Source organism: Odocoileus virginianus, chromosome 9, assembly GCF_023699985.2.
Source record: "Odocoileus virginianus isolate 20LAN1187 ecotype Illinois chromosome 9, Ovbor_1.2, whole genome shotgun sequence".
Taxonomy (NCBI): Eukaryota; Metazoa; Chordata; class Mammalia; order Artiodactyla; family Cervidae; genus Odocoileus; species Odocoileus virginianus.
In genome coordinates this window covers 30454653-30477411 of record NC_069682.1, presented here as the reverse complement: position 1 = coordinate 30477411, position 22759 = coordinate 30454653, and the positions used below count along the sequence as shown (strand labels likewise).

The window sequence follows — 22759 nt, the reverse complement described above, 5'->3', positions numbered from 1 at the left end:
GAACTAGATCCCACAACCCACAATGAAGATCAAAGATCTTTATGCTGCAGCTAAGACCCATCATAGCCAAATAAACACATATTTTCACAAAAGATGCTTTAGAACGTCTTCATGCTATTCAACATGTGATCACCAATCAGCAGCAACATCATCATCTAGAAACGAGATTGTTGCAATTCAGTCAGTAAGTGGTGTCCGACTCTTTGTGACCTCATGGACTGCAGCAAGCCAGGCTTCCCTGTCCTTTACCATCTCCCAGAGTTTGCTCAAACTCATGTCCACTGAGTCAGTGATGCCATCCAACCATTTCACCCTCTGTCGCCCCCTTCTCCTCCTGCCTTCAATCTTTCCCAGCATCAGGGTCTTTTCCAATGAGTCAGCTCTTTGCATCAGATGGCCAAAGTATTGGAGCTTCAGCTGCAGCATCAGTCCTTCCAATGAATACTCATGGTTGGTTTCCAGTAGGATTGACTGGTTTGATGTCCTTGCAGTCCAAGGGACTCTCAAGAGTCTTCTCAAGCACCACAGTTCAAAAGCATTGATTCTTCAGTGCTCAGCCTTCTTTATATGGTCCAACTCTCACATCCATACATGACTACTGGAAAAACCATAGCTTTGACTATATAGACCTTTGTCAGCAAAGTGATGTCTCTGCTTTTTAATATGCTATCTAGGTTTGTCATTCCCATGGCCTCCAGGAAACGTGGTAGAAATACACCTTCTTGGGTTTCACTGAATCACTTTGTAGGTGGGGCCCAGTAATCTGTATTTTCACAGGCCCTCTAGGGGACTCTGATGCCCTGGAAAGTTTGAGAACTGCTGCGCTAGATTTTTGGAATTGAGTTGGACTGTTAATAGAGGGAAGGGGGCAAGACTAGAGTCTGCTGTGCCCACTCCTTGCTGCAAGCCCTTCTCCCTGTGTTAAGGCAAGCTGAGGCTGCCTCTTTGAGAGCAGTAAGATGTCAGGGAATATGGATGTGGGCTGATAGGATGCTATTAGCATAACAGGCAGAAATGGAGCCAAGAGTTACCATATTGCCCCAAACCCGGCAATACCTGGTGGAGACGAACAAAAGGCTCCTGCTCCCCAAGATCCAGTCCCGCCCAGTCCAAAGACCCCTTCCCTTCTTCCCTTCCTGCCCTGCACTTAGAATGGAGTGGGGAGGTGGCTGTTGACGCTGTTTGGTTTTCTGGGCAGCCTGGTTTCAAGAGCTAAATCCAACTTTAAAATGTGACCTCTGTGATCAACACACTTTAAAAGGCAGCTGTCGTCTATTTCTGTTTTGGTAAATCAAAAACAGAATGGATCTTCTCATCCTGCAGAAATGCAAGAAGGTGGAGACAGCTGTTCGGTGTTGGCCTTAAAAAGCCCTGGTCCTCGGAAAGGGCTGAGCAGCTGGCAGGGGTTGGGGGGGGGGGGGGTTCACTGGATCAGCTCCTAACCCTCCTGCTGTCCTGCTTTCCATGGACGTATGCACTGTCTGGGGCTTGCCCACTGGCTCAGTGCTAAAGAATCTGCCTGTGATGTGGAAGATGCCGGAGGCCCTGGGTTCGATTCCTGGATTGGGAAGATCCCCGAGAGGAGGGTACAACAACCCACTCCAAAAAAAACCAAAAAAAACCCACTCCAGTATTCTTGCCTGGAAAATCCCATGGACAGAGGAGCCTGGTGGGCTACAGTCTGTAGGGCTGCAAAGAGTCAGACATGACTGAAGGGACTGAGCACTCATGCATGCACTCATGCCACTGTTTGTGGGTTGAAAGTGGATAGAGGCCACAGGAAAACATGGACGAACAGGGTGGGAATGAGCAAGATAAAGCAAACAAGTGACCAAGGCTGCCATGTCATTCACAAAAAAGGTAGGAGAGGTCTGTATGCCCTGGGCAGCACTTCTCATGGTCCAATGTGCATTTTGGTCACTGGAGAGCTTGTCAAGGTACAGGTTCTGATTCTGTGGGCCTCAAGGGAGCCTCAGAACTTGTACTTCTAATAAGCACCCTGGTGAAGCTGATGTTGCTGGCCCAGGGCTGCACTAGACCAGGCAGGCTCCAAAGACGTCCAGTGCATGGGATGAGGTGGCCCTCTAGTGATTATCCCAGGCAAAGCCAAGATATTTTCACTTGAACAGAAAGATTGTTAAAACAAAGGTCCTGTACTTCCCTGGTTGTCCAGTGGTTAAAAATCTGCTGCCCAATGCAGACATAGGTTTGATCCCTGGTCGGGGAACTAAGATCCCACATGCTATAGGTCAACTAAAGCCCACGAGCTCTGGTGCGAGAGCTCACAACTAGAGTCCACGCACCACAAAGAAAGATCTCACATGATGCAATGAAGATCCTGCATGCGACAACTAAGACCCAACACAGCCAAACAGATAAATAAATATTAAAAAAAATAAAAACAAAGTCCTACTGGCATGGTACAGAGAACAATATTCAATATGCTGTGATAAGCCATAATGGAAAAGATGAAAAAATATGTATGTATAGCTGAATCACTTTGCTGTACAGCAGATATTAACACAACATTGTAATTCAACTCTACTTTTCAATAAAAATATATAAAAAGATGAATACCAAAGTAGAAATTTACTCAATTTACAGAAACAGAATCAATGTCAAGCTCGATACTATTTATTAATACATCGTTTCAGACTGTTACTGTATAAATGGAGAATCTTTCACTCTCAGTCTCCTGCCAGGTCTGGGAATGCTGGAGCCAGCCTCATGCCACATTCATCTTTATCCAAATGGTTATCGAGACTTCCCATAATACTGCTGTCATCAAGTTGCTTCTTGAAAAACATTTTGCAGCTCTCCTTAGAAACAGCATGAGGTTAGAGCCTCCACAACACGGCTGTAATCCTCTCCAGCTGCAATGGAGTTGGACTGTTACACACTCATTACAATTTTGCCATCCTCTCTTAAGTGTATACATGCTATACAAATTTATTCTATTATCACCGGGGCTGTGGGCTGGGGCTGCATGATCCTACCATCAAGCGGTTTACATTTTTTAAAAATTCTATTCTCTTTCATGTACTGTTGGTTTATAGAAACACTCTAGGTATTGACACAGTCCATTGTGTAATTCTCTATAGTGTTTGAAATGTTTTGAGGTTATTAGTGTGCTGTTATGTACACATATCTTTTATAGTTGTTTTTAACCGAAGTATAGTTAACTTATAATGTGTTAGGTTCAAGTAAACAGCAAAAGTGATTCAGATATATCTATATATGTATATTTTTCTTTTCCATGATAGATTATTACAAGATACCTTCAAGCCCCAGGAGTTGGTGATGGATAGGGAAGCCTGGCATGCTGCAGTCCACGGGGTGGCAAAGAGTTGGACATGACTGAGCGACTGAACTGAACTGAACTGACACGATATCTTGAGTATGGGTCCCTGTGCTCGGCGGTGTGCGTTAGTCGCTCAGTCGTGTCTGACTCTTTGCGACCCCATGGGCTGTAGCCCACCAGGCTCCTCTGTCCATGGGATTCTCCAGGCAAGAACCCTGGAGTGGGTTGCCATGCCCTTCTCCAGGGGGTCTTCCTGACCTAGGGATCGAACCCAGGTCTCCCACACTGCAGGCAGATTCTTACCATTTGAGCTACCCAGAGTTGTTTACAATTATACAGTAGGTCCTTGTTTATCTATTTTATATATTGTAGGGTGTATACATTAATTCCAAACTCCTAATTTATATCTCTCCTCCTCCTGTTATCCCCTTTGATAACCATTAAGTTTGTTTTCTATGTCTGTGAGTCTATTTCTATAACCATTAAGTTTGTTCACTAAGTTTGTTTTCTATATCTGTGAGTCTATTTCTATAAATAAGTTCATTTGTGTCATTTTTTTAATATTCCACATGTGATATCATATGATATTTGTCTTTGTCTGACTTCAGATAGTATGATAATCTCGAGGAGCATCCGTGTTGCTGCAAATGGCATTATTTCATTCTTTCAATGACTGAGTCCATTGTAGAATGGAATCCACCATTCCCAGGTGGGGCAGTGGTAAAGAATCTGCCTGCCCGTGCAGGAGTCACAAGAGACATGGGTTCTACCCTTGGTCAAGAAGATCCCCTGGAGTAGGAACTGGCAACCCACTCCACGGTTATTTCCTGGAGAATTCCATGGACAGGAGCCTGGCAGGCTGCAGCCCATGGGGTTGCAAAGAGTCAGACATAACTGAACGACCAAGCACGCACACACATAGTTGATATATAATGTTGTGTTAGTTTCAAGTGTACCGCAAAGTGATTCAGATATATATAGACACATTACACTTTTTCAGATTTTTTTTCCATTATAGATTATTAAAAAATATTAAAAAAAATTTTTTTAAATAAAACAAAAAAATATTAATATAATTCCCTGTGCTATACAGTAGATTCTTGCTGTTGATCTGTTTTATATATAGTAGTGCATATCTGTTAATCCCCAGAGGCACATCTTTGTGTAAGAAAAAGATGCCCTTCCTCTGAATCGATGCAGCCTCATGACAGGAAGAGGATTAGTGGCAGTAGCCTGGGCTAAATTTCAGCCCCCTTCTCCCATCTTCTAAGTACACAGTCTGCAGGACTTCCCTGGTGGTCCAGTGGCTACAGCTTCATGTTTTCAATGCTGGGTACCTGGATTCGATCCCTGGTGAGGGAACTAGATCCCATATGTCACAACTAAGAGTTTGCATGCCGTAGCTAAAGATCCCACATGCTGCAATTGAGACCTGGTGTAGCCAAAGAAATAAATAAGTATATTGTATTTATTTATTTTTTAAATAAATAAGTATATTTTAAAAGTGCACAGTCTGCATCTGCATCTGTGGGGTTCTGCATTTATTTAACAAATATTTTTAACCTCTGCTAAAATAGGTAAAATCATAACCTTAATGCAAATATATAAAAACACTTTTCTTTTTATTATTATTATTATTATTTTATAAAAACACATTTCAAGGATTTTATCCAACTCATTAATGAACAAGGAATCCAGAAAGATGTTATAAACGGCTCCAGGAGCCTTTGCAGAGTGGAGCACTTACAGGCAATTTAATAAAGGATTTTTAGGATAAAAATGCTGGGTTAGATTAAAACCTGTACAATATCTTATAGGGCAATAGACAAGAACTTTTGTCATTATCTTTTCTACCAGACAGATTATCTGTATCACTATCAGACCTGTTTAGGTTAACCCTTAAAGAGCTGTAAAACAATCCAATCGATAGAAAGAAAATCAAAGGGCAAATTTAGCACTGCACTGAAAGAACAGCCAGAAATCTCTTCTGTCTGTTTCCAAGTTTTGCATAATTATTCTGACAGATTCCCTCACTTCCAATCAGAAATAATCACCAAAGATTATTTCTGATACAAGAAGACTGGTCTCATTGGATTTGCTTGGCTTAATTACTAACATGAGTGTGGCAAGAAAATTAATTACCCATTAGGCCAACTTGAGTTTACTCTGCAAATCTAGAACCGTACACAATTTGGCAACAACCAGGCCTAAGACACTCTATTTAGCACACCTGACTAAATAAGAATCGTTCTTACAGAGCACTCTGGATAATTGGAAATTATCTAGTGCAATCACTAATTGCACTAGTGATTTCCCATTACTTTCTGGTAAAAAGGAGAATGAATTATTATTAAACCTATACAAATAATGATAGTATGAAAACTGAGGTGATTTAGTAAAAGTGTTTGCTTTCTGAATTCTGAGGGGTCAGTGAAAATCAGATACCACTAAAATGGACAAAAGTTTGAAAAAGCTTGTCCATTAAAAATGTACAAATGTTCCAGTTTATGAAAGCATGGGATACTAAATTGAGAGCTATAGCTTAAAAAGACAGAGAAAGATTAACACATATATGTGGACTCTAGAAAAATAGTACAGATGACCTTATTTGCAAAGCAGAAACAGATACAAACATAGAGAACAAACTTATGGACACCCAAGGAGGAAAGGGAGGAACTGGGAGGTTGGGATCAGCACATATACACCATGGATACTAGGTATAAAATAGATAACTCATGAGAAGCTACTGTATAGCACAGGAAACTCTATTCAATGTTTTGTGGTGACCTAAGTGGGAAGGAAATCCAAAAGAGAGGGGATATATGTATACATAGAGCTGATTCACTTTGCTGTACAATATAAACTAACAAAACATTGTATAGCAACTACACATCAATAGAAATTAATTTTTAAAAAGACAGAGAAAAGGCTTCCTACTATTTGCCTGGGAATTTGAGTCTTAAAACTAATGGGAGCAATATTTTAAACAAAATACTACAGTGAAATTTCTCTCAGTTCAGTCCTATGGAATTGATTCTTATGTGGCTGGATCTTGGGTCAGCAGCCTGCTTTCTTAAAGTGTGTCTGCATCTCAATTAAAGAGGGTACTGGAATCACTGCTCAACTCACTGAATATCCTCATGTTCTCTTAGCAACATCAGCGCCCTAGCCTGTACACGGGTGTCTACTCTTTGATGTGTCAGTAGGGTATAAGTCCTGCTACAGTCCTTTCCATAGTGTTCTGTAATTGCTATTTCCTGAAGAACAAATCCTGTCTTAGTTCTGAGCCTTCAGACAAGTATCTGAGGGAAGAACACACAGGTGTGACCAAGAGACCGAATGTCATTGCTGTTTAACTGCTAAGTTGTGCCCCACTCTTGGCAACCACAAGGACTGCAGCCTGCAAGGCTCCTCCGTCCATGGGATTTCCTAGGCAAGAATACTGGAGGGGGTGGCTATTTCCTTCTCCAGGGCATCTTTCCAACCTAGGGGTCGAAGCCATGTCTCCTGCTTGGCACATGGATTCTTTACCACTGAGTGGCCAAGGAAGCCCATGAGACTGAGTAGCTGTGGTTAATGTTAATAGATTACAGTAAATTCAGCTTCAGGATGGAGGAAAGTCAAACTCTCTGTGGGGGTCAGTGTCTTACCACTTCATAAAGAAGGAATGGTGTTTCCCCTGAAAGTAAGAATACAAGAGAGATAGTGAAGGCATTTATAAATCTCCAAGATCTTCCCACAAAATATGCAAGTTTGGAATATTAACAACATTTTACTAATACAATACAAACTCAACATTCAAAAAATGAAGTAAATGTCAACCAGTCCTATCACTTCATGGAAAATAGATGGGGAAAAAGTGAGAACAGTGTCAGATTTCATTTTCTCGAACTCCAAAATCAAAGTGGACGGTGACTGCAGCTACAAAATTAAGACACACTTGCTCCTTGGAAGAAAAGCTATGACAAACCTAGACAGCGTTTTAAAATGCAGAGACATCATTTGGCCAACAAATGTCAATATAGGCAAAGCTATGGCTTTTCCATTAGTCATGTATGGATGTGAGAGTTGGACCATAAAGAAGGCTGAGCAGCAAAGAATTGATGCTTTCAAACTGTGGTGCCGGAGAAGACTCTTGAGAGTCCCTTGGACAGCAAGGAGATCCAACCAGTCCATCCTAAAGGAAATCAGTCCTGAATGTTCATTGGAAGGACTAATGCTGAAGCTGAAGCTCCAATACTTTGGCCACCTGATGGGAAGAGCAGACTCATTGGAAAAGACCCTGATGCTGGGAAAGACTGAGCGCAAGAGGAGAAGGGGATGACAGAAGATGAGATGGTTGGATGGCATCACTGACTCAATGGACATGAGTTTGAGCAAATTCAGGGAGATACTGAAGGACAGGATAGCCTGGGATGCTGCAGTTCATGGGGTTGCAAAGAGTCGGACATGACTTAGCGACTGAAAATAACAATACGAACTTAACTTAGGGAAGGCAGCATGTCTTTTCTGATTTGACAGTTTATTCCATGAAGTTATTACAATGCTGTTAAACTAATAAAGCAATATGGAGGGGAGGGATGAGAGGGAGTTTGGGATTATATTACACTATTACACTATTATATTACACTATTATATACACGAAGGATAAATAACAAGGTCCTACTGTATAGCACAGAGCTTCCCAGGTGGTGCAAGCAGTAAAGAACCTCCCTGCCAATGCTGGAGACATAGAGACAAGGGTTCAATCCCTAGGTTAGGGAGGATCCCTTGGAGAAGAGCAAGGCAACCCTTCAATACTCTTGCCTGGAAAATCCCACAGACTGAGGAGCCTGGTGGGCTACAGCCTATAGGATCTCGAAGAGTCGGACATAACTGAAGTGACTTAGCACACACTAGATAGCACAAGGAACTATATTCAATATCCTGTGATAGACTATAATGGAAAAGAATATTTTAAAAAATGTTTGTATATATATATATATATACATATATATATATATATATATATATATATGAATCACTTTGCTGTACATCAGAAATTAACACAACACTGTAAATCAACTACATGACAGTATAAAATTTTTTTAATTAAAAATATGGAGCATAGCAAACAAACTCAATTATTTCTTTGCTTAGTCACTGAGTTGTGTCCAACTCTTTGCAACCCCATGGACTGTAGCCTACCAGGCTCTGTCCATGAGGATTCTCCAGGCAAGAATACTGGAATGGGTTGCCATGCTCTTCTCCAGGGGATCTTCCCAACCCAGGTCTCCCACATTGCAGGTGAATTCTTTACCATCTGAGCCACCACGGAAGCCCAAGAATACTGGAGTGGGTAGCCTATCCCTTCTCCAAGGGATCTTCCCAACCCAGGGATTGAATCAGGTCTCCTGCATTGCAGACAGATTCTTCACCAGCTGAACTACCAGGAAAGCCCCAATTACTTCTAGTCTCTCTCTCTTTTTAAAAGATGAAAAGATTACATCTTTGTGATGTCCAAGGGTCATATGGGAAATGTCAAAAATTGTTTAAGTGTAAAAGGTAGTCCATCCTCCTTGTTTTAATTTTTTTTTTAATATCCCAGCATCTTAGAACTGATAATATCCTTGATTTCTTCATTCACAAGTTTGTTTCTCTTTCCCAGCTGATTGAGCTAGTGCTTTATAGATTTTATATGTTTTAATTTTTTAACCCACTTGTAATAGTTTGCAGTTTGGGAACTCAAATAGATTTGTCCACCTCCTACCCAGCTGTAGACTTGTTCCAACAGCATTTATGAGTTTCCTTTTCCCATCTGCTGTCATACTCCTGGTTTATAATTCCCCAGTTAGTGTTAAGTTTCTGGAGAACCTTGTTTATTTATTTATTTTCATTCATTCAAAAAAAAAAAACCTGCCTGTGTTCTATGCCACAACGATCATGCCCATTTTACCTCCTAGAAAAGAGCCACCAACTTCCGCCCCGAGATCCTCCACTGCATCTTCAACCTCTTTCTGTGGGATGGACTCTAGGTTCATCCACGTCACTACCGACGACCCAGTTTCATTCTGTCTTATGGCTACATAATATTCCATTGTATGTATGTACCACATCTTCTTTGTCCGCTCACCTGTTGATGGACCTCTGGCTTCAGTGTGGACTCAGAATTGAGTTTCTCTCTGTGTTGCAGGAATTTCCTCAGTTCTTTCTCATGTGGGCATCTACAGAGGACAGCTTCTAACATCTGTGCTGGAGGGTCTCCTGTGTGGGTCGGCAGTGGCCTGCTGCTGGGACGGGGGCACTGGCAGCAGCAGTCTTGGGAGGTGCCCTCTGAACTGTGTTTATTTTTCATTGTGATTTTTAAAATACAGTCAGCCCTTCATATCTTCAGGTTCCACATCTGGATTCAACCAGCTATGGATTAAAAACATTTAGATAAAAAATCCAGAAAGTTCAAAAAATCAATACTTGAATTCTCTGCACTGTTTACAAAATATTTACATTATAAGGTATTATAAGTACTCTAGAGGGGATTTAAAGTATAAGGAAGCTTGTTTGTAGATTATATGCAAATATACACCATTTTATATAAACAACTTGAGCATCCATCGATTTGGGTATCTCCAAGGGGTCCTGGAACAAATCCCCCAGGATACCAAGGGAGGACTGTAATTTTCTCTTTGTAGTCTTTTTTTTTTAAAGTTCTTATTCTCATCAACTTGGATTTATTGTCCTTGATTTTTATTATTTTATTTACTTATTTATTTATTTTTGGTTGCTCTGTCTTCCTGCTGCACATAGGCTTTCTCTAGTTACGGAGAGTGGGGTCTGCTCTTGTTGCACAGCCTGGCCTTCTCATTGCAGTGGCTTCTCTTGTTGCAGAGCACGAGCCCTAGCGTCTGGGCTTCAGTAGTTGCATCTTGGAGGCTCAGTGGTGTGGCACACCGGCTTAGATGTGCCAAGGCATGTGGGATCTTCCCAGACCAGGCGTCAAGCCCAGGTCCCCTGCATTGGCAGGTGGACTCTCAACCACTGGACCACGAGGGAAGTCCCAATATTATTACTGTTACTGTTATTACTAAGGTTTGTGTGCTTAGTCAGTCAGTCATGTCTGACTCTCTGACCTTGCAGACTGCAGTCCACCAGGATCCTCTGTCCCCAGGGATTCTCTAGGCAAGGATACTGGAGTGGGTTCCCGTGCCCTCCTCCAAGGGATCTTCCCAACCCAGGAATCAAACTGGGGTCTCCTGCATTGCAGGTGGATTTTTACCAGCTGAGCTACCAGGGAAACCCTATTAAAGTTTACCTAACCCAATTAAGTGAGGACAAAGAAACAGAGAAGCACTGCAGTGGATGGGAGAGTTGTATGTCTTTAGTGGTTGGCTCTAAACAGCCAGATTTGTCTTGAATATTTGATGTGGAAGACCTGTACCAGGTTGTCGAAACCACCTCCCAGAAACCAGAGAAAATCTTGAGTAGGATCCTTTGTATGATCTTTATTGCTTTTTCGATAACCAGTGAATTTTTACCTTACAAAGAAAATGTAGTAAACATTTCTTGTTTCGCTTTATGCATCCCACTTAAAGGGAAAAAAAAAAAGACATGTTCCAAGAAGAAAACTTGATTTTATTTTCTATAGGCTAAGCTGCTATCACTGTTGCTGGTTTTTGCCAATGTTTATTATGTGCCCTGTTTTGCTTCAGTTGGCATAATTTCCTGCTCCATTAGCCCTATGAGGAGAATTTATGGTGAATGATATCCAGCAGTTTCAATTAGCAAAGATGCCAGGTGTGTGGTGTTGGAAAATTGTAATGGGAAGATTCTAACCTTGTTCACAGAGCACCCTAGTTGCCCAAAACATTATTTTAACATCTGTTCCAGTCACATTCATTAGCAGGCATTTGCTGTATGGTGAATGGAATACTGATTTCCAAAGACAAGGCAATCAACAGTTGCTTGATTTGGAAACCAAACAGTTCCTGTTATTTTACATGACAGTGTCATCGTGTGGCTGCAAAGAATGCAGCTCTGGTTTGACTAAGAGAAAGCAGCACTGAGTGCAGGATTCTCTAGAAAGCTGGAAGGTTTGGGGGGAGGCCTGGAGAGGGCCTCCCCTCACCCCGCACCTCCCATCCTCACCGAGGCCAGCTCTTCCACTGGGCCAGGGGCCCACGCTCTCCTTGCCCTGCCCCGGTTTGGCCGTTTCAGTTCTCCCGTGGGTTACCTGTCACTCCTGCCTCTAGTCTGGTTCCCTCCAGTGGTCTCTCCACATGGCTCCTGCCTGAGTGAATTTTCCAACCTGCAGACCTGACTCTTCTTCCCAGAGCAAAATCACTCAGTGGCTCCTCACTAGCCACAGAGAGGCAATCGAAACTTGGTACCCTAGGTCCTCAGGGTTCCTTCCTACGAAGCCTCCTCTCCCTCTGTTCCTGTTCATAGACTCACTCCCTCTACCCACCATTCACATTTCTGCTCAATCGCTTTCCTCCTTAAAACGTTCCCGACCCACTTCCCCTGTGTTCTTACAGCACTTTCTTTCCTTTTTTTGCTATTGAGTTCTTTATATATTGTTAATATTAAACCCTTATCAGATATACAGTTTGCAGTATTTTCCTCCATTCCATAGGCTGTCTTACAACACTTGTTATTGTCCATCTTTTTTTATTGGCCCGTGCCACATGACATGTGGACTCTTAGTTCCCTGACCAGGGATGAACCGACACGCCCTGCACTAGAAACGAGGAGTTTTAACCACTGGACCACCAGAGAAGTCCCTTTCTATAGCATTTTGTGAAAGTGAAAGTGTTACTTGCTCAGTCAAGTCTGACTCTTTGGGGCCCCATGGACTAATATAGCCCGCCAGGCTCCTCTGTCCATGGAATTCTCCAGGCAAGAATACTGGAGTGGGTTGCCATTCCCTCTTCTCCAGGGGATCTTCCCGACCCAGGGATCAAACCCAGGTCTCCTGCACGTCAGGCAGATTCTTTGCAGTCTGAGCAACCAGGGAAGCCCCCTGCTGCTGCTGGTGCTGCTGCTAAGTCGCTGCAGCTGTGTCCAACTCTGTGAGACCCCATAGATGGCAGCCTATCAGGCTCCTCCATCCCCAGGGTTCTCCAGGCAAGAACACTGGAGTGGGCTGCCATTTCCTTCTTCAATGCAAGAAAGTGAAAAGTGAAAGTGAAGTCGCTCAGTCATGTCTGACTCTTCCAGACCCCATGGACTGCAGCCTACCAGGCTCCTCCATCCATGGGATTTTCCAGGCAAGAGTACCGGAGTGGGGTTGCCATTGCCTTCTCCAGGGAAGCCCCATAGCACTTTGTAATGTCAACCAAAAACATAAGGCAAGAGGCTGCAAATAAGAGTTTATTTGGGATTTAAGAATTGCAATTCAGAAGACAGATTTGGGTAACCCCCAAAAGAATGTTCTGGAGAAGAGAAAGGGTCAAAGGCTTATAAAGACAAAAGCCACAAAGGTTTTCAAAGTTGCCTGATAATAATTGTGATCAGCTCTGATGTCAGTCAGAAAATACATTGTCCTTGAGGAACCACAGATTGTATTAGGGTGCAGGGGGGCTGATAAGTGGGTAGACTGTCACAAGCTATCTTTATAGTGGGAGTGTCTGATAAGTTGAAAGACTGTAGAAGTTTCTAGCAGATGTTCTGGATGATTTCATTAGGTCAAAAGGTCACAGTCCATCCAGGTTGAGACGTGCATAAGTCACATTATCTTGATGGCCTCCTGGCTCTGATTTAGAGAGTTCTCTTGCCACTATTGACTCCATTTGCACTTCCCTTTCACAGTACATAGGTCTGTAATAAGAAATAGAGCATCGGTCCTTTTTATTTTTTGAAGGGTCTTTTTTTTTTTGCCTGCACAGCAAGGCAAGTGAAATTTTAGTTCTCTGAACAAGGACTGAACCTGCACCCCCCTTGAAAGGCAGAATCTTAACCACTGGGTCACTGGGGAAGTCCCAGAAATAAAACACTGTGCCATTACTGGTTGCTTAGTATCTCTCTTTCCACTAAAATGACAGCCTCTTGAAATCATTCACTATTTCCTTCATTTTCATCTTTGAATTCCCATTGCCTGGCATGTATGGGCAGGCAGTATCTATTTGTTGAGTTGATTTTAAATTGTCAATGAAATACTATAACCATATGATTTCACAATAATTTAACTAAAAAATAAGTCAAAATGCTTGAAAAATAGTAGCTATCTTTTGTTGTGTGTTTATTATTTGCAGGCACTTGTGTAAACACTTTTTATTTTGTTTTGTTAGTGTTTCCTAAATGTCAATGTACATATTTTCTTTAATTTGATTAATGTCTACTAATGTAAATGTATTTTAAAAGAAAAGTGTATGTGACCGCCACATACAAGCAAAAAACTAGTATTACTTGCCATAAAGAAAAGTAAGCCATGTAATGTAAGGATAAATATATTTAATCCATTTGTCAAAATGTTCTCCAATGAGAAGAAAAGTGTTTAAGATCAGTGAAGAAATAAAGATATTCAGCTCAATTTCACATAGCTTAAGAAAAAAATGAGGATCTACAGTCATGAGAATGTTTCCATTTTGATGTGAACTTGCATCAAGAATTCTAATTCACTTGTATTCATCGTTCGAGAAGTGATTACACAGGATTTACTCTTTTGACAGTTCCTAACAAAAGTGATAAAAGTGATTTTTGTTCAACAAATCTTAGTCAAAAGACAGCATCTGAAGAGATTGTCAAAATTTGTCCTCACGTAGAGTTCTTCGGTGATGACACCCAAAGTGATGGAAAACACATTCCTTAGTCACTGGAGGCTGCCAATAGAGTTGGAAAAACACTTACGAGACTTTTCTTTATTAAGTGGTTTGAGTCTCTTTAGCTCAAAATGTTCTCCGCAAGATTTGGGGACTCCTCTGTGGTCAGGTGGCTAAGAACCCACACTTCTAATGGAGGGGGCCCAGTTCAATCTCTGGTCAGGGAACTAGATGCCTACATGCCACAATGAAGTTCGAAGATCCCAGGTGCTGCAACAAAGACCCAGTGCAGCACCAAAAAAAAAAAAAAAAAAAAAAGATCTGAGATTTGAGCTAGGGCTTAGTTCAAAACCAATGTGATCAACTAACAAAAGGAATCAGACACAGTAACAGAGTGTGCCTCCCTGGGTCCAGTTTTAGGACCACTGTGTACACTCTGCCTTGCCTGTGGACTACTGCTGTGTAGGAATCACTTCAAGTTCTTCAGATGAGCAGATGTATCTGCAGGTTATGCTGATTTCCAAAGTTGTCCAATCATGCATATTAAGTCTGAGAAAAAAGGTGTCTTTCAAAATGACTTTCTCCTTTTGATTTGGAAGGACACTGGGGAAAACCAATAGCTTCAATGTGAAACTGTATTCATTTAAAGTCACTGCCCATCTCTGTTGTTGTTGTTTAGTCCCTAAGTTGTGTCTTCCTCTTTGCCACTCCACAGATTGTAGCCTCCCAGTTTCCTCTGTCCATGGGATTTCCCAGGCAAGAATACTGGAGTGGGTTGCCACTTCCTTCTCCAAGGGATCTTTCTCACCCAGGGATCGAACCCCTGTCTCCAGTATTGGCAGGCGGATTCTTTACCACTGGCCACCTGGGAAGCCCTCACCCATCTCTACACAGAGCTAAAAAAAAGTTGACCATTCAGTTAAAATGGACAAATTTAACCATTTAAACATCTTGATTAAATGCCTAACTACTTTTCTTTATCTGCAGACATTTGAGGGCTTCTCTGTGTTTCTTATAGTGCATAGATTTTTATATTTTACTTCTGGAAGAACAGCTTGAATAGATGGAACAAGTCCTCTTGGTTTTAGCTCTATCTGGGTTTAACAAGTGGTCACTGACATAACAGTTCACACTAGTGAACTGGACCCACTGTGTTACACTCACACTTATAAAGAATTATGGTAAGAAAGTCAGTTATTGAACATTTAAAATATATCATGCGTGATAGGCAGAATCACGACCCTTCAAAGATGCCCTGGTACTAATCCCCAGAGCCTGTGAACATGTTCCCTTATATGGATAAAGATGGACAGGGAAAAAATGAAAACAGTGACAGACTTTATTTTCCTGGGATCCAAAATTACTGCGGACTATGACTGCAGCCATGAAATTAAAAGATGCTTGCTCCTTGGAAGAAAAGCTATGACAAACTTAGACAGCATATTAAAAAGCAGAGACATTACTTTGCCAACAAAGGTCCACATAGTCCAAGCTAAGGTTTCTCCGGGAGTCATGTATGGATGTGACAGCTGGACCATAAAGAAGGCTGAGCCCAAAGAATTGATGCTTTCAGTGCTGGAGAAGACTCTTGAGAGTCCCTTGGATAGCAAGGAAGTAAACCATGAATATTTACTGGAAGGACTGACGCTGAAGCTGAAGCTCCAATACTTTGGCCACCTGATGCAAAGAGCTGACTTACTGGAAAAGACCCTGATGCTGGGAAAGACTGAGGGCAGGAAGAGAAGGGGATGACAGAAGACGAGATGGTTAGATGGCATCACTGATTCAATGGACATGAGTTTGAGCAAATTCCGGGAGATAGTAAAGGACATGGCATGCTGTAGTCCATGGGGTTGCAAAGAGTCAGACAGCGCTAAGGAACTGAACAAAATCAATATGGATAAAGAGAATTTGCTGATGTGATTAAGGTTAAGGACCTTAAAATGGGAGATTAAATTGGATTATCTCAGTGAACTCAATCTAATCCCATGAGCCCTTAAAAGTTAAGACTCTCTCCTGGCTGTGGTCAGAGAGACAGAGATGTGACAGCAAAAAAATAATCAAAGAGATGCAGCTTCATGTGGGTCTATCAGACTTGACACAAAGAATGTTTGCTCCTGTGTGCTTAGAAGCTCAGCTGTGTCCGACTCTGCAGACCCATGGACTGCCCCAGGCTCCTCTGTCCGTGGGATTTCCCAGGCAAGAATACTGGAGTAGGTTGCCATTTCCTCCTCCAGGGGATTTTTCAGACCCAGGGACTGAACCCACCTCTCTTGTGTCTCCCGTGTTGGCAGTCAGGTTCTTTATCACTAGCACTACCTGGAAAGCCCTGTTTGACTCCTAATTATCACCACACTAATTCCAAGACAAAGTAATTAGGGCACATTGTAATCAATCAGAGTGCCCCCTCCCTGCATCCACCCCCTACTCCTCTGACTTAGTTTAAGAGGAAATCAGCCAGTTTCAGCTGATGTAATAGCTTTAGAGGGATGGACTGAAGTTGGAGACTTCATTTTCTCTGTGAATGAGAACAAAGTTCTAGCTGAGAGAGCAGATGGAGAGAGGGTTATGAGCCTTGTGGAGAGTCAAGAAGCTGGAGGAGGAGGGAGCTGAGCAGAACAGGAAGCAGGATGCTGAGCTGTGCTGAGGATACAGCTGAGGTTGGAAACCAAACATGTGCAATGTGTTTCCATTAGTCAGGACAGGAAACAGTTCTACGCAACCTTATACTTCTGAGGTGTGTGATGACTGTGGATATTTTACAGATATGATGAGACTTCAATGTACAGTACTCATGATGGCCTTGAAATTGCTACAGATTTACTTAGAACTCTTTTGAGCCTTCTCATACCGCCTTGATGAGTGTCACCAAGGCTTTACAACATGAAACTGAGCCTCAACTTAAAAAATGGTTGAAGTCCTAAGTCTAGCCTGTTAGAAGGGATAGTTACATGAAATCTCCCAGGACATTATCTAGAGTAGGGATAGAGGAAATCAGGGGTCTATGAATGAGGGAAGGAAGTTGGGGCAGTATAGTCAGAGAGTGTGGGTCTCTGGGACAACATAGTCATATGATGTGGATCTCCAGAATGTGTGACTTTTTTTCAAGAGGGTGTAATAAGGAGCAAGGAAATGTTTATTGCTTGCTGGCCCCCTGTTAGGGGGAATAGAGGAAGATAATAAATATTTATTTAATAGTGAATCAGACAGAAAGGAATTTTCTTTGGCTTCTAGAGAAGTGTCATAATTTCTTTCTGGACTAAGTAGCTTTTTGCTAAGTCAAAAGCCTTAATGACATAGTATATGGCACAGAAAATGAGATATAGGTGAGGTGGACAATTCTGTGGACCTGGGTGGCCATAAAACACACTCTCCCCCGAATCTGCAGAAGTCACGAGTCGTCGGTATCAAGCAAACCTGTGACCTAGTGTTATGGTTTATGCTCAGCTTGAACAACAGAGTGGGCGTTGGAGCATGCAGGATCTTGTAGTTGTGGCATGCCAACTCTTAGCTGCCACATGTGGGATCTAGTTACCTGACCAGGGATCAAAGCTGGGCCCCCTAAATTGGGAATATGGAGTCAGCCACTGGACCACCAAAGAAGTCCCCCTTCTCTCTCTGTCTCTTTCTTCTCCCACTCTCCTGCCAGGTGTGGACAGAGTGAGAAGGTGGCCGTCCACACGCCAGGAAGAGAGCCCTCACTAGAACCATCCTGACACCCTGATCGCAGACTTCCAGCCTCCAGAGCCATGAGAAAATCAACGTCTGTTGTATAAACCATCCAGCCTGAGGTCATTTGTTATGACAGCCTGCACTGACAGAGACGTAGGAGGTATCTAGGTAGTAAAATTCAGAGATGGAGAGTAGCACAGTGGTTACCAGGGGCTAGGGGGAGGGAGAGGGAGTTCTTGTTTGATTGGCACAGAGCTTCAGTTTAGGGTGATGAACAAGTTCTGGAGCTGGAGAGTGGTGATAGTTATGCAATAATGTGAATGTACATCATAATACTGAATGACCTGCTTAAAATATAGTTAATCTGGGGCTTCCCTGGTGGCTCAGTGGTAAAGAATCTGCCTGCCAATGCAGGAGACTCGGGTTCGACCCCTGATCTGGGAATATCCTGTATCTGTGGAGCAACTAAGACCGTGAGCTAGAGCTACTGTGCCTTAGGGCTGGCGATCCACAACAAGAGAAGCCACTGCAATGAGAAGCCCATGCGCCGCAACTGGAGAAAAGTCTGAGCAGCAACAAAAGCCCAGAATGGCCAAAAATAAATAAGTAAATAAATAATTTTAAAAAGTAAACTGGTAAATTTTGTTATGTATATGTTACCCACAATTTAAAACATTTTTAGGTAGGAGGAACATCTCCAACAACCTTAACAACAAAAGAATCTCAGGGGCCTCTCCTGGCCTTTCTGAAAATCTGATTCCTTATGATCATCCGAGGCCACAGTGTCACCTCTCCCATGACCGTGGGCACAGTGCAGGTATCCCCCAGCCCAGAGCCTTTGGGAGGCACATACTTCAGCAGATAATACATTGGAGAACGCTTGAAGTTCTTTCTGAATGGGTTGAGGAGCTCTGCGGTCATTGAACCAAAAAGTCTTTTTCCCATGAGGGAAAGAAACATTGAGAAGAAAAAAAAATGTTCGCAGCTGGAGCCTGAATTAGCAGTTTCGTCTCCAAAGACCGGAAGACACCTGGTCCCAGCAGACTTTCTATTGAATTTTATGTGCCTTTCCAAAATAGACTCATTCTGAGCTGACTGGCAAGACTGCCTTCTGTTTGGTGTCTAACACAATTTTATCTAAGCTCAAGCAATCACACATTTTATTTACTTTTTAACAAGGAGAAGACTACACAAAATTACTACCGTAGCTTTCCTAGATCCGGCTGTAGTTCTGAAAACTCAGAGAGCTTAGAACAGAGCAAAGCACATTGTAACAGAGAACATAGGAGTCGGGGGTACAACTGACCGAGACTGCAAACCACACAGCCCTGTTACTGTGATTGGGTCTTGAGGCTGGCAATACTTGCATATCCTCAGAGCTTTTCGGAAATACATCTTCCACCCAGACCCTCTGAATCAGAACATGCATATGAGCTACTTTCCCAGCAACGCATGTTAAGAGAAGCATTGCTACAGAGCCCTGCTCTTTAGACCTCCCTCATCCGAACTGCCTAAAAATACTGCCTAAAGATACTAAAAATGCATCTTCCCTATACCTGGACAAAACTCTAATTCAAAAAGATATCTGCACCCCCAAGGTCCAATGCAGCACTGTTTACGATAGCCAGGATATGGAAATGTCCATCAACAGATGAATGGATAAAGACGATGTGGTACATATAGACAATGGGATACTATTCAGCCATTAAAAAAGAATGGAACAGGCTATTTGCAGCAACATAAGATCATCATAACTTAAGTGAAGTAAGTCAGATAGAGAAAGACAAGTATCATATGATATCACTTATATGTAGAATCTAAAATATGATACAAGTGAACTTATTTACAAAACAGAAATAGACTCACAAACAGAAAACAGACTCGTGGTTGCCAAGGCTGAGGTGGGCTGGGGGAGGGAAGAACTGTGAGTTTGGGATTAGCAGATGTAAGCTACGTTATCAGTTCAGTTCACTTCAGTCGTTCAGTTGTGTCCAACTCTTCGCGACCCCATGAACCACAGCACGCCAGGCCTCCCTGTCCATCACCAACTCCCAGAGCCTACCCAAAGCTATATCATATAGGATGAATAAACAAGATCCTACGATAGAGCACAGGGAACTATATTCATTACCCTGTGATAAACCATAATGGAAGAGAATATGAAAAAAATCTGTACGTGTATAACTGAATCACTTTGCTGCACAGCAGAAATTTAACACATTGTAAAACAATTATACTTCAATTCTGGCCAGGCCCCTACTGGCCTGAGGGATCTTAGCTCCCCGACTAGTGATGGAATTTGCGCCCCCTGCGTTGGAAGCATGGACTTTAACCACTGGACCCCAGGGAAGTCCTCAATAAAAACTTTTAAAAAAATGCATCTTCCTGTGTCCTGCCCAAGACCTGTGAGAATTATCCACTATGATTCTTAGTCAAAGGAGCATGAGAACTGTACCGGTAGTGCTTCTCCAAAAGTAGCTTTAAAACCCTCTCTGAGAACTTCCCTGGCGGTCTGGTGATTAAGACTGCCTGCCAATGCAGGGGACACGGGTTGGATCCGTGCTCCAGAAAGATTTCACATGCCTGGGGGCAGCTCAGCTACAAGTACTGAACGCTCCCCACCCCTGCCAGAGCCCACGCTGGGCAGCACGGACAAGCCGGTGCACCACAGCTATAGAGTAGCCATTGCTCACCGCAACTAAAGACAGCCTGCAGGCAGCAACAAAGGCTCAAAGCAGCCAAAACTAAATACATAAATTGGTTTTTTTTAAAAAAACCTCTCTGACAATTCAGACACCCCACCCCAGCCCCCCAACCCCACCCCAAGCCCAGCCCTCTCCTGTAGGAACCTCCTTTCTAGAAGATGATGTTTCTTGAGAAACAAGCTGGGGAGGAAAGCAGAGGGAGACAGAAGTGAAAGACTCTGTGCCAGTGGAGTCAGGCGGCTCTGACTTCACACAGCAGGTTTGGATGGATTTTTAAGGACGTTTCTATCTTTATGTCATTCTCAACCTCAAGGTCTCTTTCTCACGCATGTGCGTGCACGCGCACTCTCTCTCTCTCTCTCTCACTCACTCACAGCGGGCGTTGAGATAAAGGAGTCCTGGGAGACCTTTGCCTTTGAACGATTAACTGTCACGAGGCTCAGACCTTCCAGTGGCTTATCTCCAGGAGCTCCCGATGGTCCCCAGGACTGAGTGAGGCAGTAAGCGCCGCCCCCTCCCCCCCCACCCCGCTTTCTGCAGTGATGATGTTCCTCCGAGGTTGGCCTTGCCTGTGTGCCCAGCCGCTCAGTTGTGTTCTGCTTTCTGCGGCCCCACAGGCTGAAGTCGCCAGGCTCCTCTGTCCATGGCAAGAATCCATGGTTTTCCAGGCAAGAACACTGGGCTGGGTTGCCATTTCCTCCTCTAGGGCATCTTCCCCACCCAGGGATCGGACCGCTCCTCCTGCACAGGTTGGCGGATTCTTTACCACCGAGCCACCTGGGAAGCCCCCTGACATTGGCCCTGAGTCAAGACAAATGTGTGGTGAGACCTAAGGGGACCGGAGGGCCTCTGATGGCTGGCAGTGGTGTCTGCCCCCCACCCCAGGTGGCCCTCGTCCCTGCTCTGCACTTGAGCATGTGCCAAGGTCCTGGGGCCGCCACTGCCACAGGCAGCTTCCACTGAGGCTGCCAAGTGGGCTGGTCACTCAGGTCCCTCTGGGCCCTTACCTGACAGTGTGGTTGATTCTACTGGCTTGAGAGAAAGGCCTGCAGCCTGGGCTACTGGGAGGGCATGCAGATAAGGTGAAGGAACATGAGAAGAGATGGCATTTACCTGATGGACTCTGAAGACCAGCCTTGCTGAGCCTGAATGAAAGCCCCTTCTGGAGACCGTTGTTCACGCCACCACCCCAAGCTGCTGCAGGGCCTGGATGAGGGTGACCAGAGAGACCTGAAGGGAAGGCTGGGGCTGGAACAGACGGCAGTGTCCTGTCCTGTCTGGGATGCTGGGGTCTCCACGAGGATCTGAGGATCTCAACGTGTCTGAGCCCCGGACAGCCTCCATGAACCCAGGGCGCTGTCCAAGTACGTGCGAGGAGGTCATGGGGAGGGCGTGACTGTCAGGTGACCTGCGAGTGGACCAGCCCATTGGCCGCCCCTCACGCCTCCGCGGTCCGCGTGTGTTCCGCCGGCTCTTCCTGCGTGAGCAGCCGTTGACTTCGAGAGAGTCAGTCTCGCGAGAATAAGGTGGTGTTGAACCCATTAAGGCCTGGAAATTAACTTTTCAGATTCTGGGGTGGGCGTGGAGATCTACTTGTCTTTGTATTTGGCGCCCAAGCTGTACTGTACTTAGTCGCTCAGTCGTGTCCAACTCGGCGACCCCATGGACTATAGCCCGCCAGGCTCCTCTGTCCATGGGGATTCTCCAGGCAAGAGTACCGGAGTGGGTGGCCATGCCCTCTTCCAGGGATGTTCCCCACCCAGGGATCAAACCCAATTCTCCCATACTGCAGGCGGATTTTTACCATCTAAGCCACCGGGGAAGCCCTGGCACCCAAGACAAGCCACCAGGTAAGTTGCCGGCATTGTTGCACCTGCTGCCTGCCACCTACCGGTCTGGAGTGTGCGCCTCTGCTCCCAGGTGTAGCTGATGCCGCTGGTGTGTGGACCACACTCCAAGTAACAAGGATGTAACGTGTGCTTACCAAATGGGAGGCTTAATAGTTTTAAAACTTGTACCTTAAAATTTTGAAATAATTTTGTATTTGCAAGAAATGATGCTGAAGCTGAAGCTCCAATACTATGGCCACCTGATGTGAAGAGCCGATTCCTTAGAAAAGATCCTGATGCTGGGAAAGATTGAAGGCAGGAGGTGAAGGGGATGACAGAGGATGAGATGGTTGGATGGCATCACTGGCTCAATGGACATGAGTTTGAGCAAGCTCTGGGAGATAGTGAAGGACAGGGAAGTCTGGCGTGCTGCAGTTCATGGGGTCCCAGAGAGTGGGACACGACTGACTGACTGGCTGAACAACAACAAAAAATAGTGCAAGGAATTCCTAGAGACTC

At 43.9% G+C, this 22759-nt stretch overlaps 1 long non-coding RNA gene across 1 annotated transcript; it reads right to left on the bottom strand.

The window, feature by feature from the left end:
* Window positions 1–2612: 2612 nt before the first annotated feature.
* On the bottom strand, window positions 2613–21870 carry LOC110126528 (uncharacterized). Its single transcript, XR_002310470.2, has 2 exons — window positions 21525–21870; window positions 2613–2873 (listed from the first exon to the last, which is right to left on the bottom strand). It is a non-coding gene; the product is annotated as an uncharacterized lncRNA (long non-coding RNA).
* Between the last annotated feature and the right edge of the window lie 889 nt (window positions 21871–22759).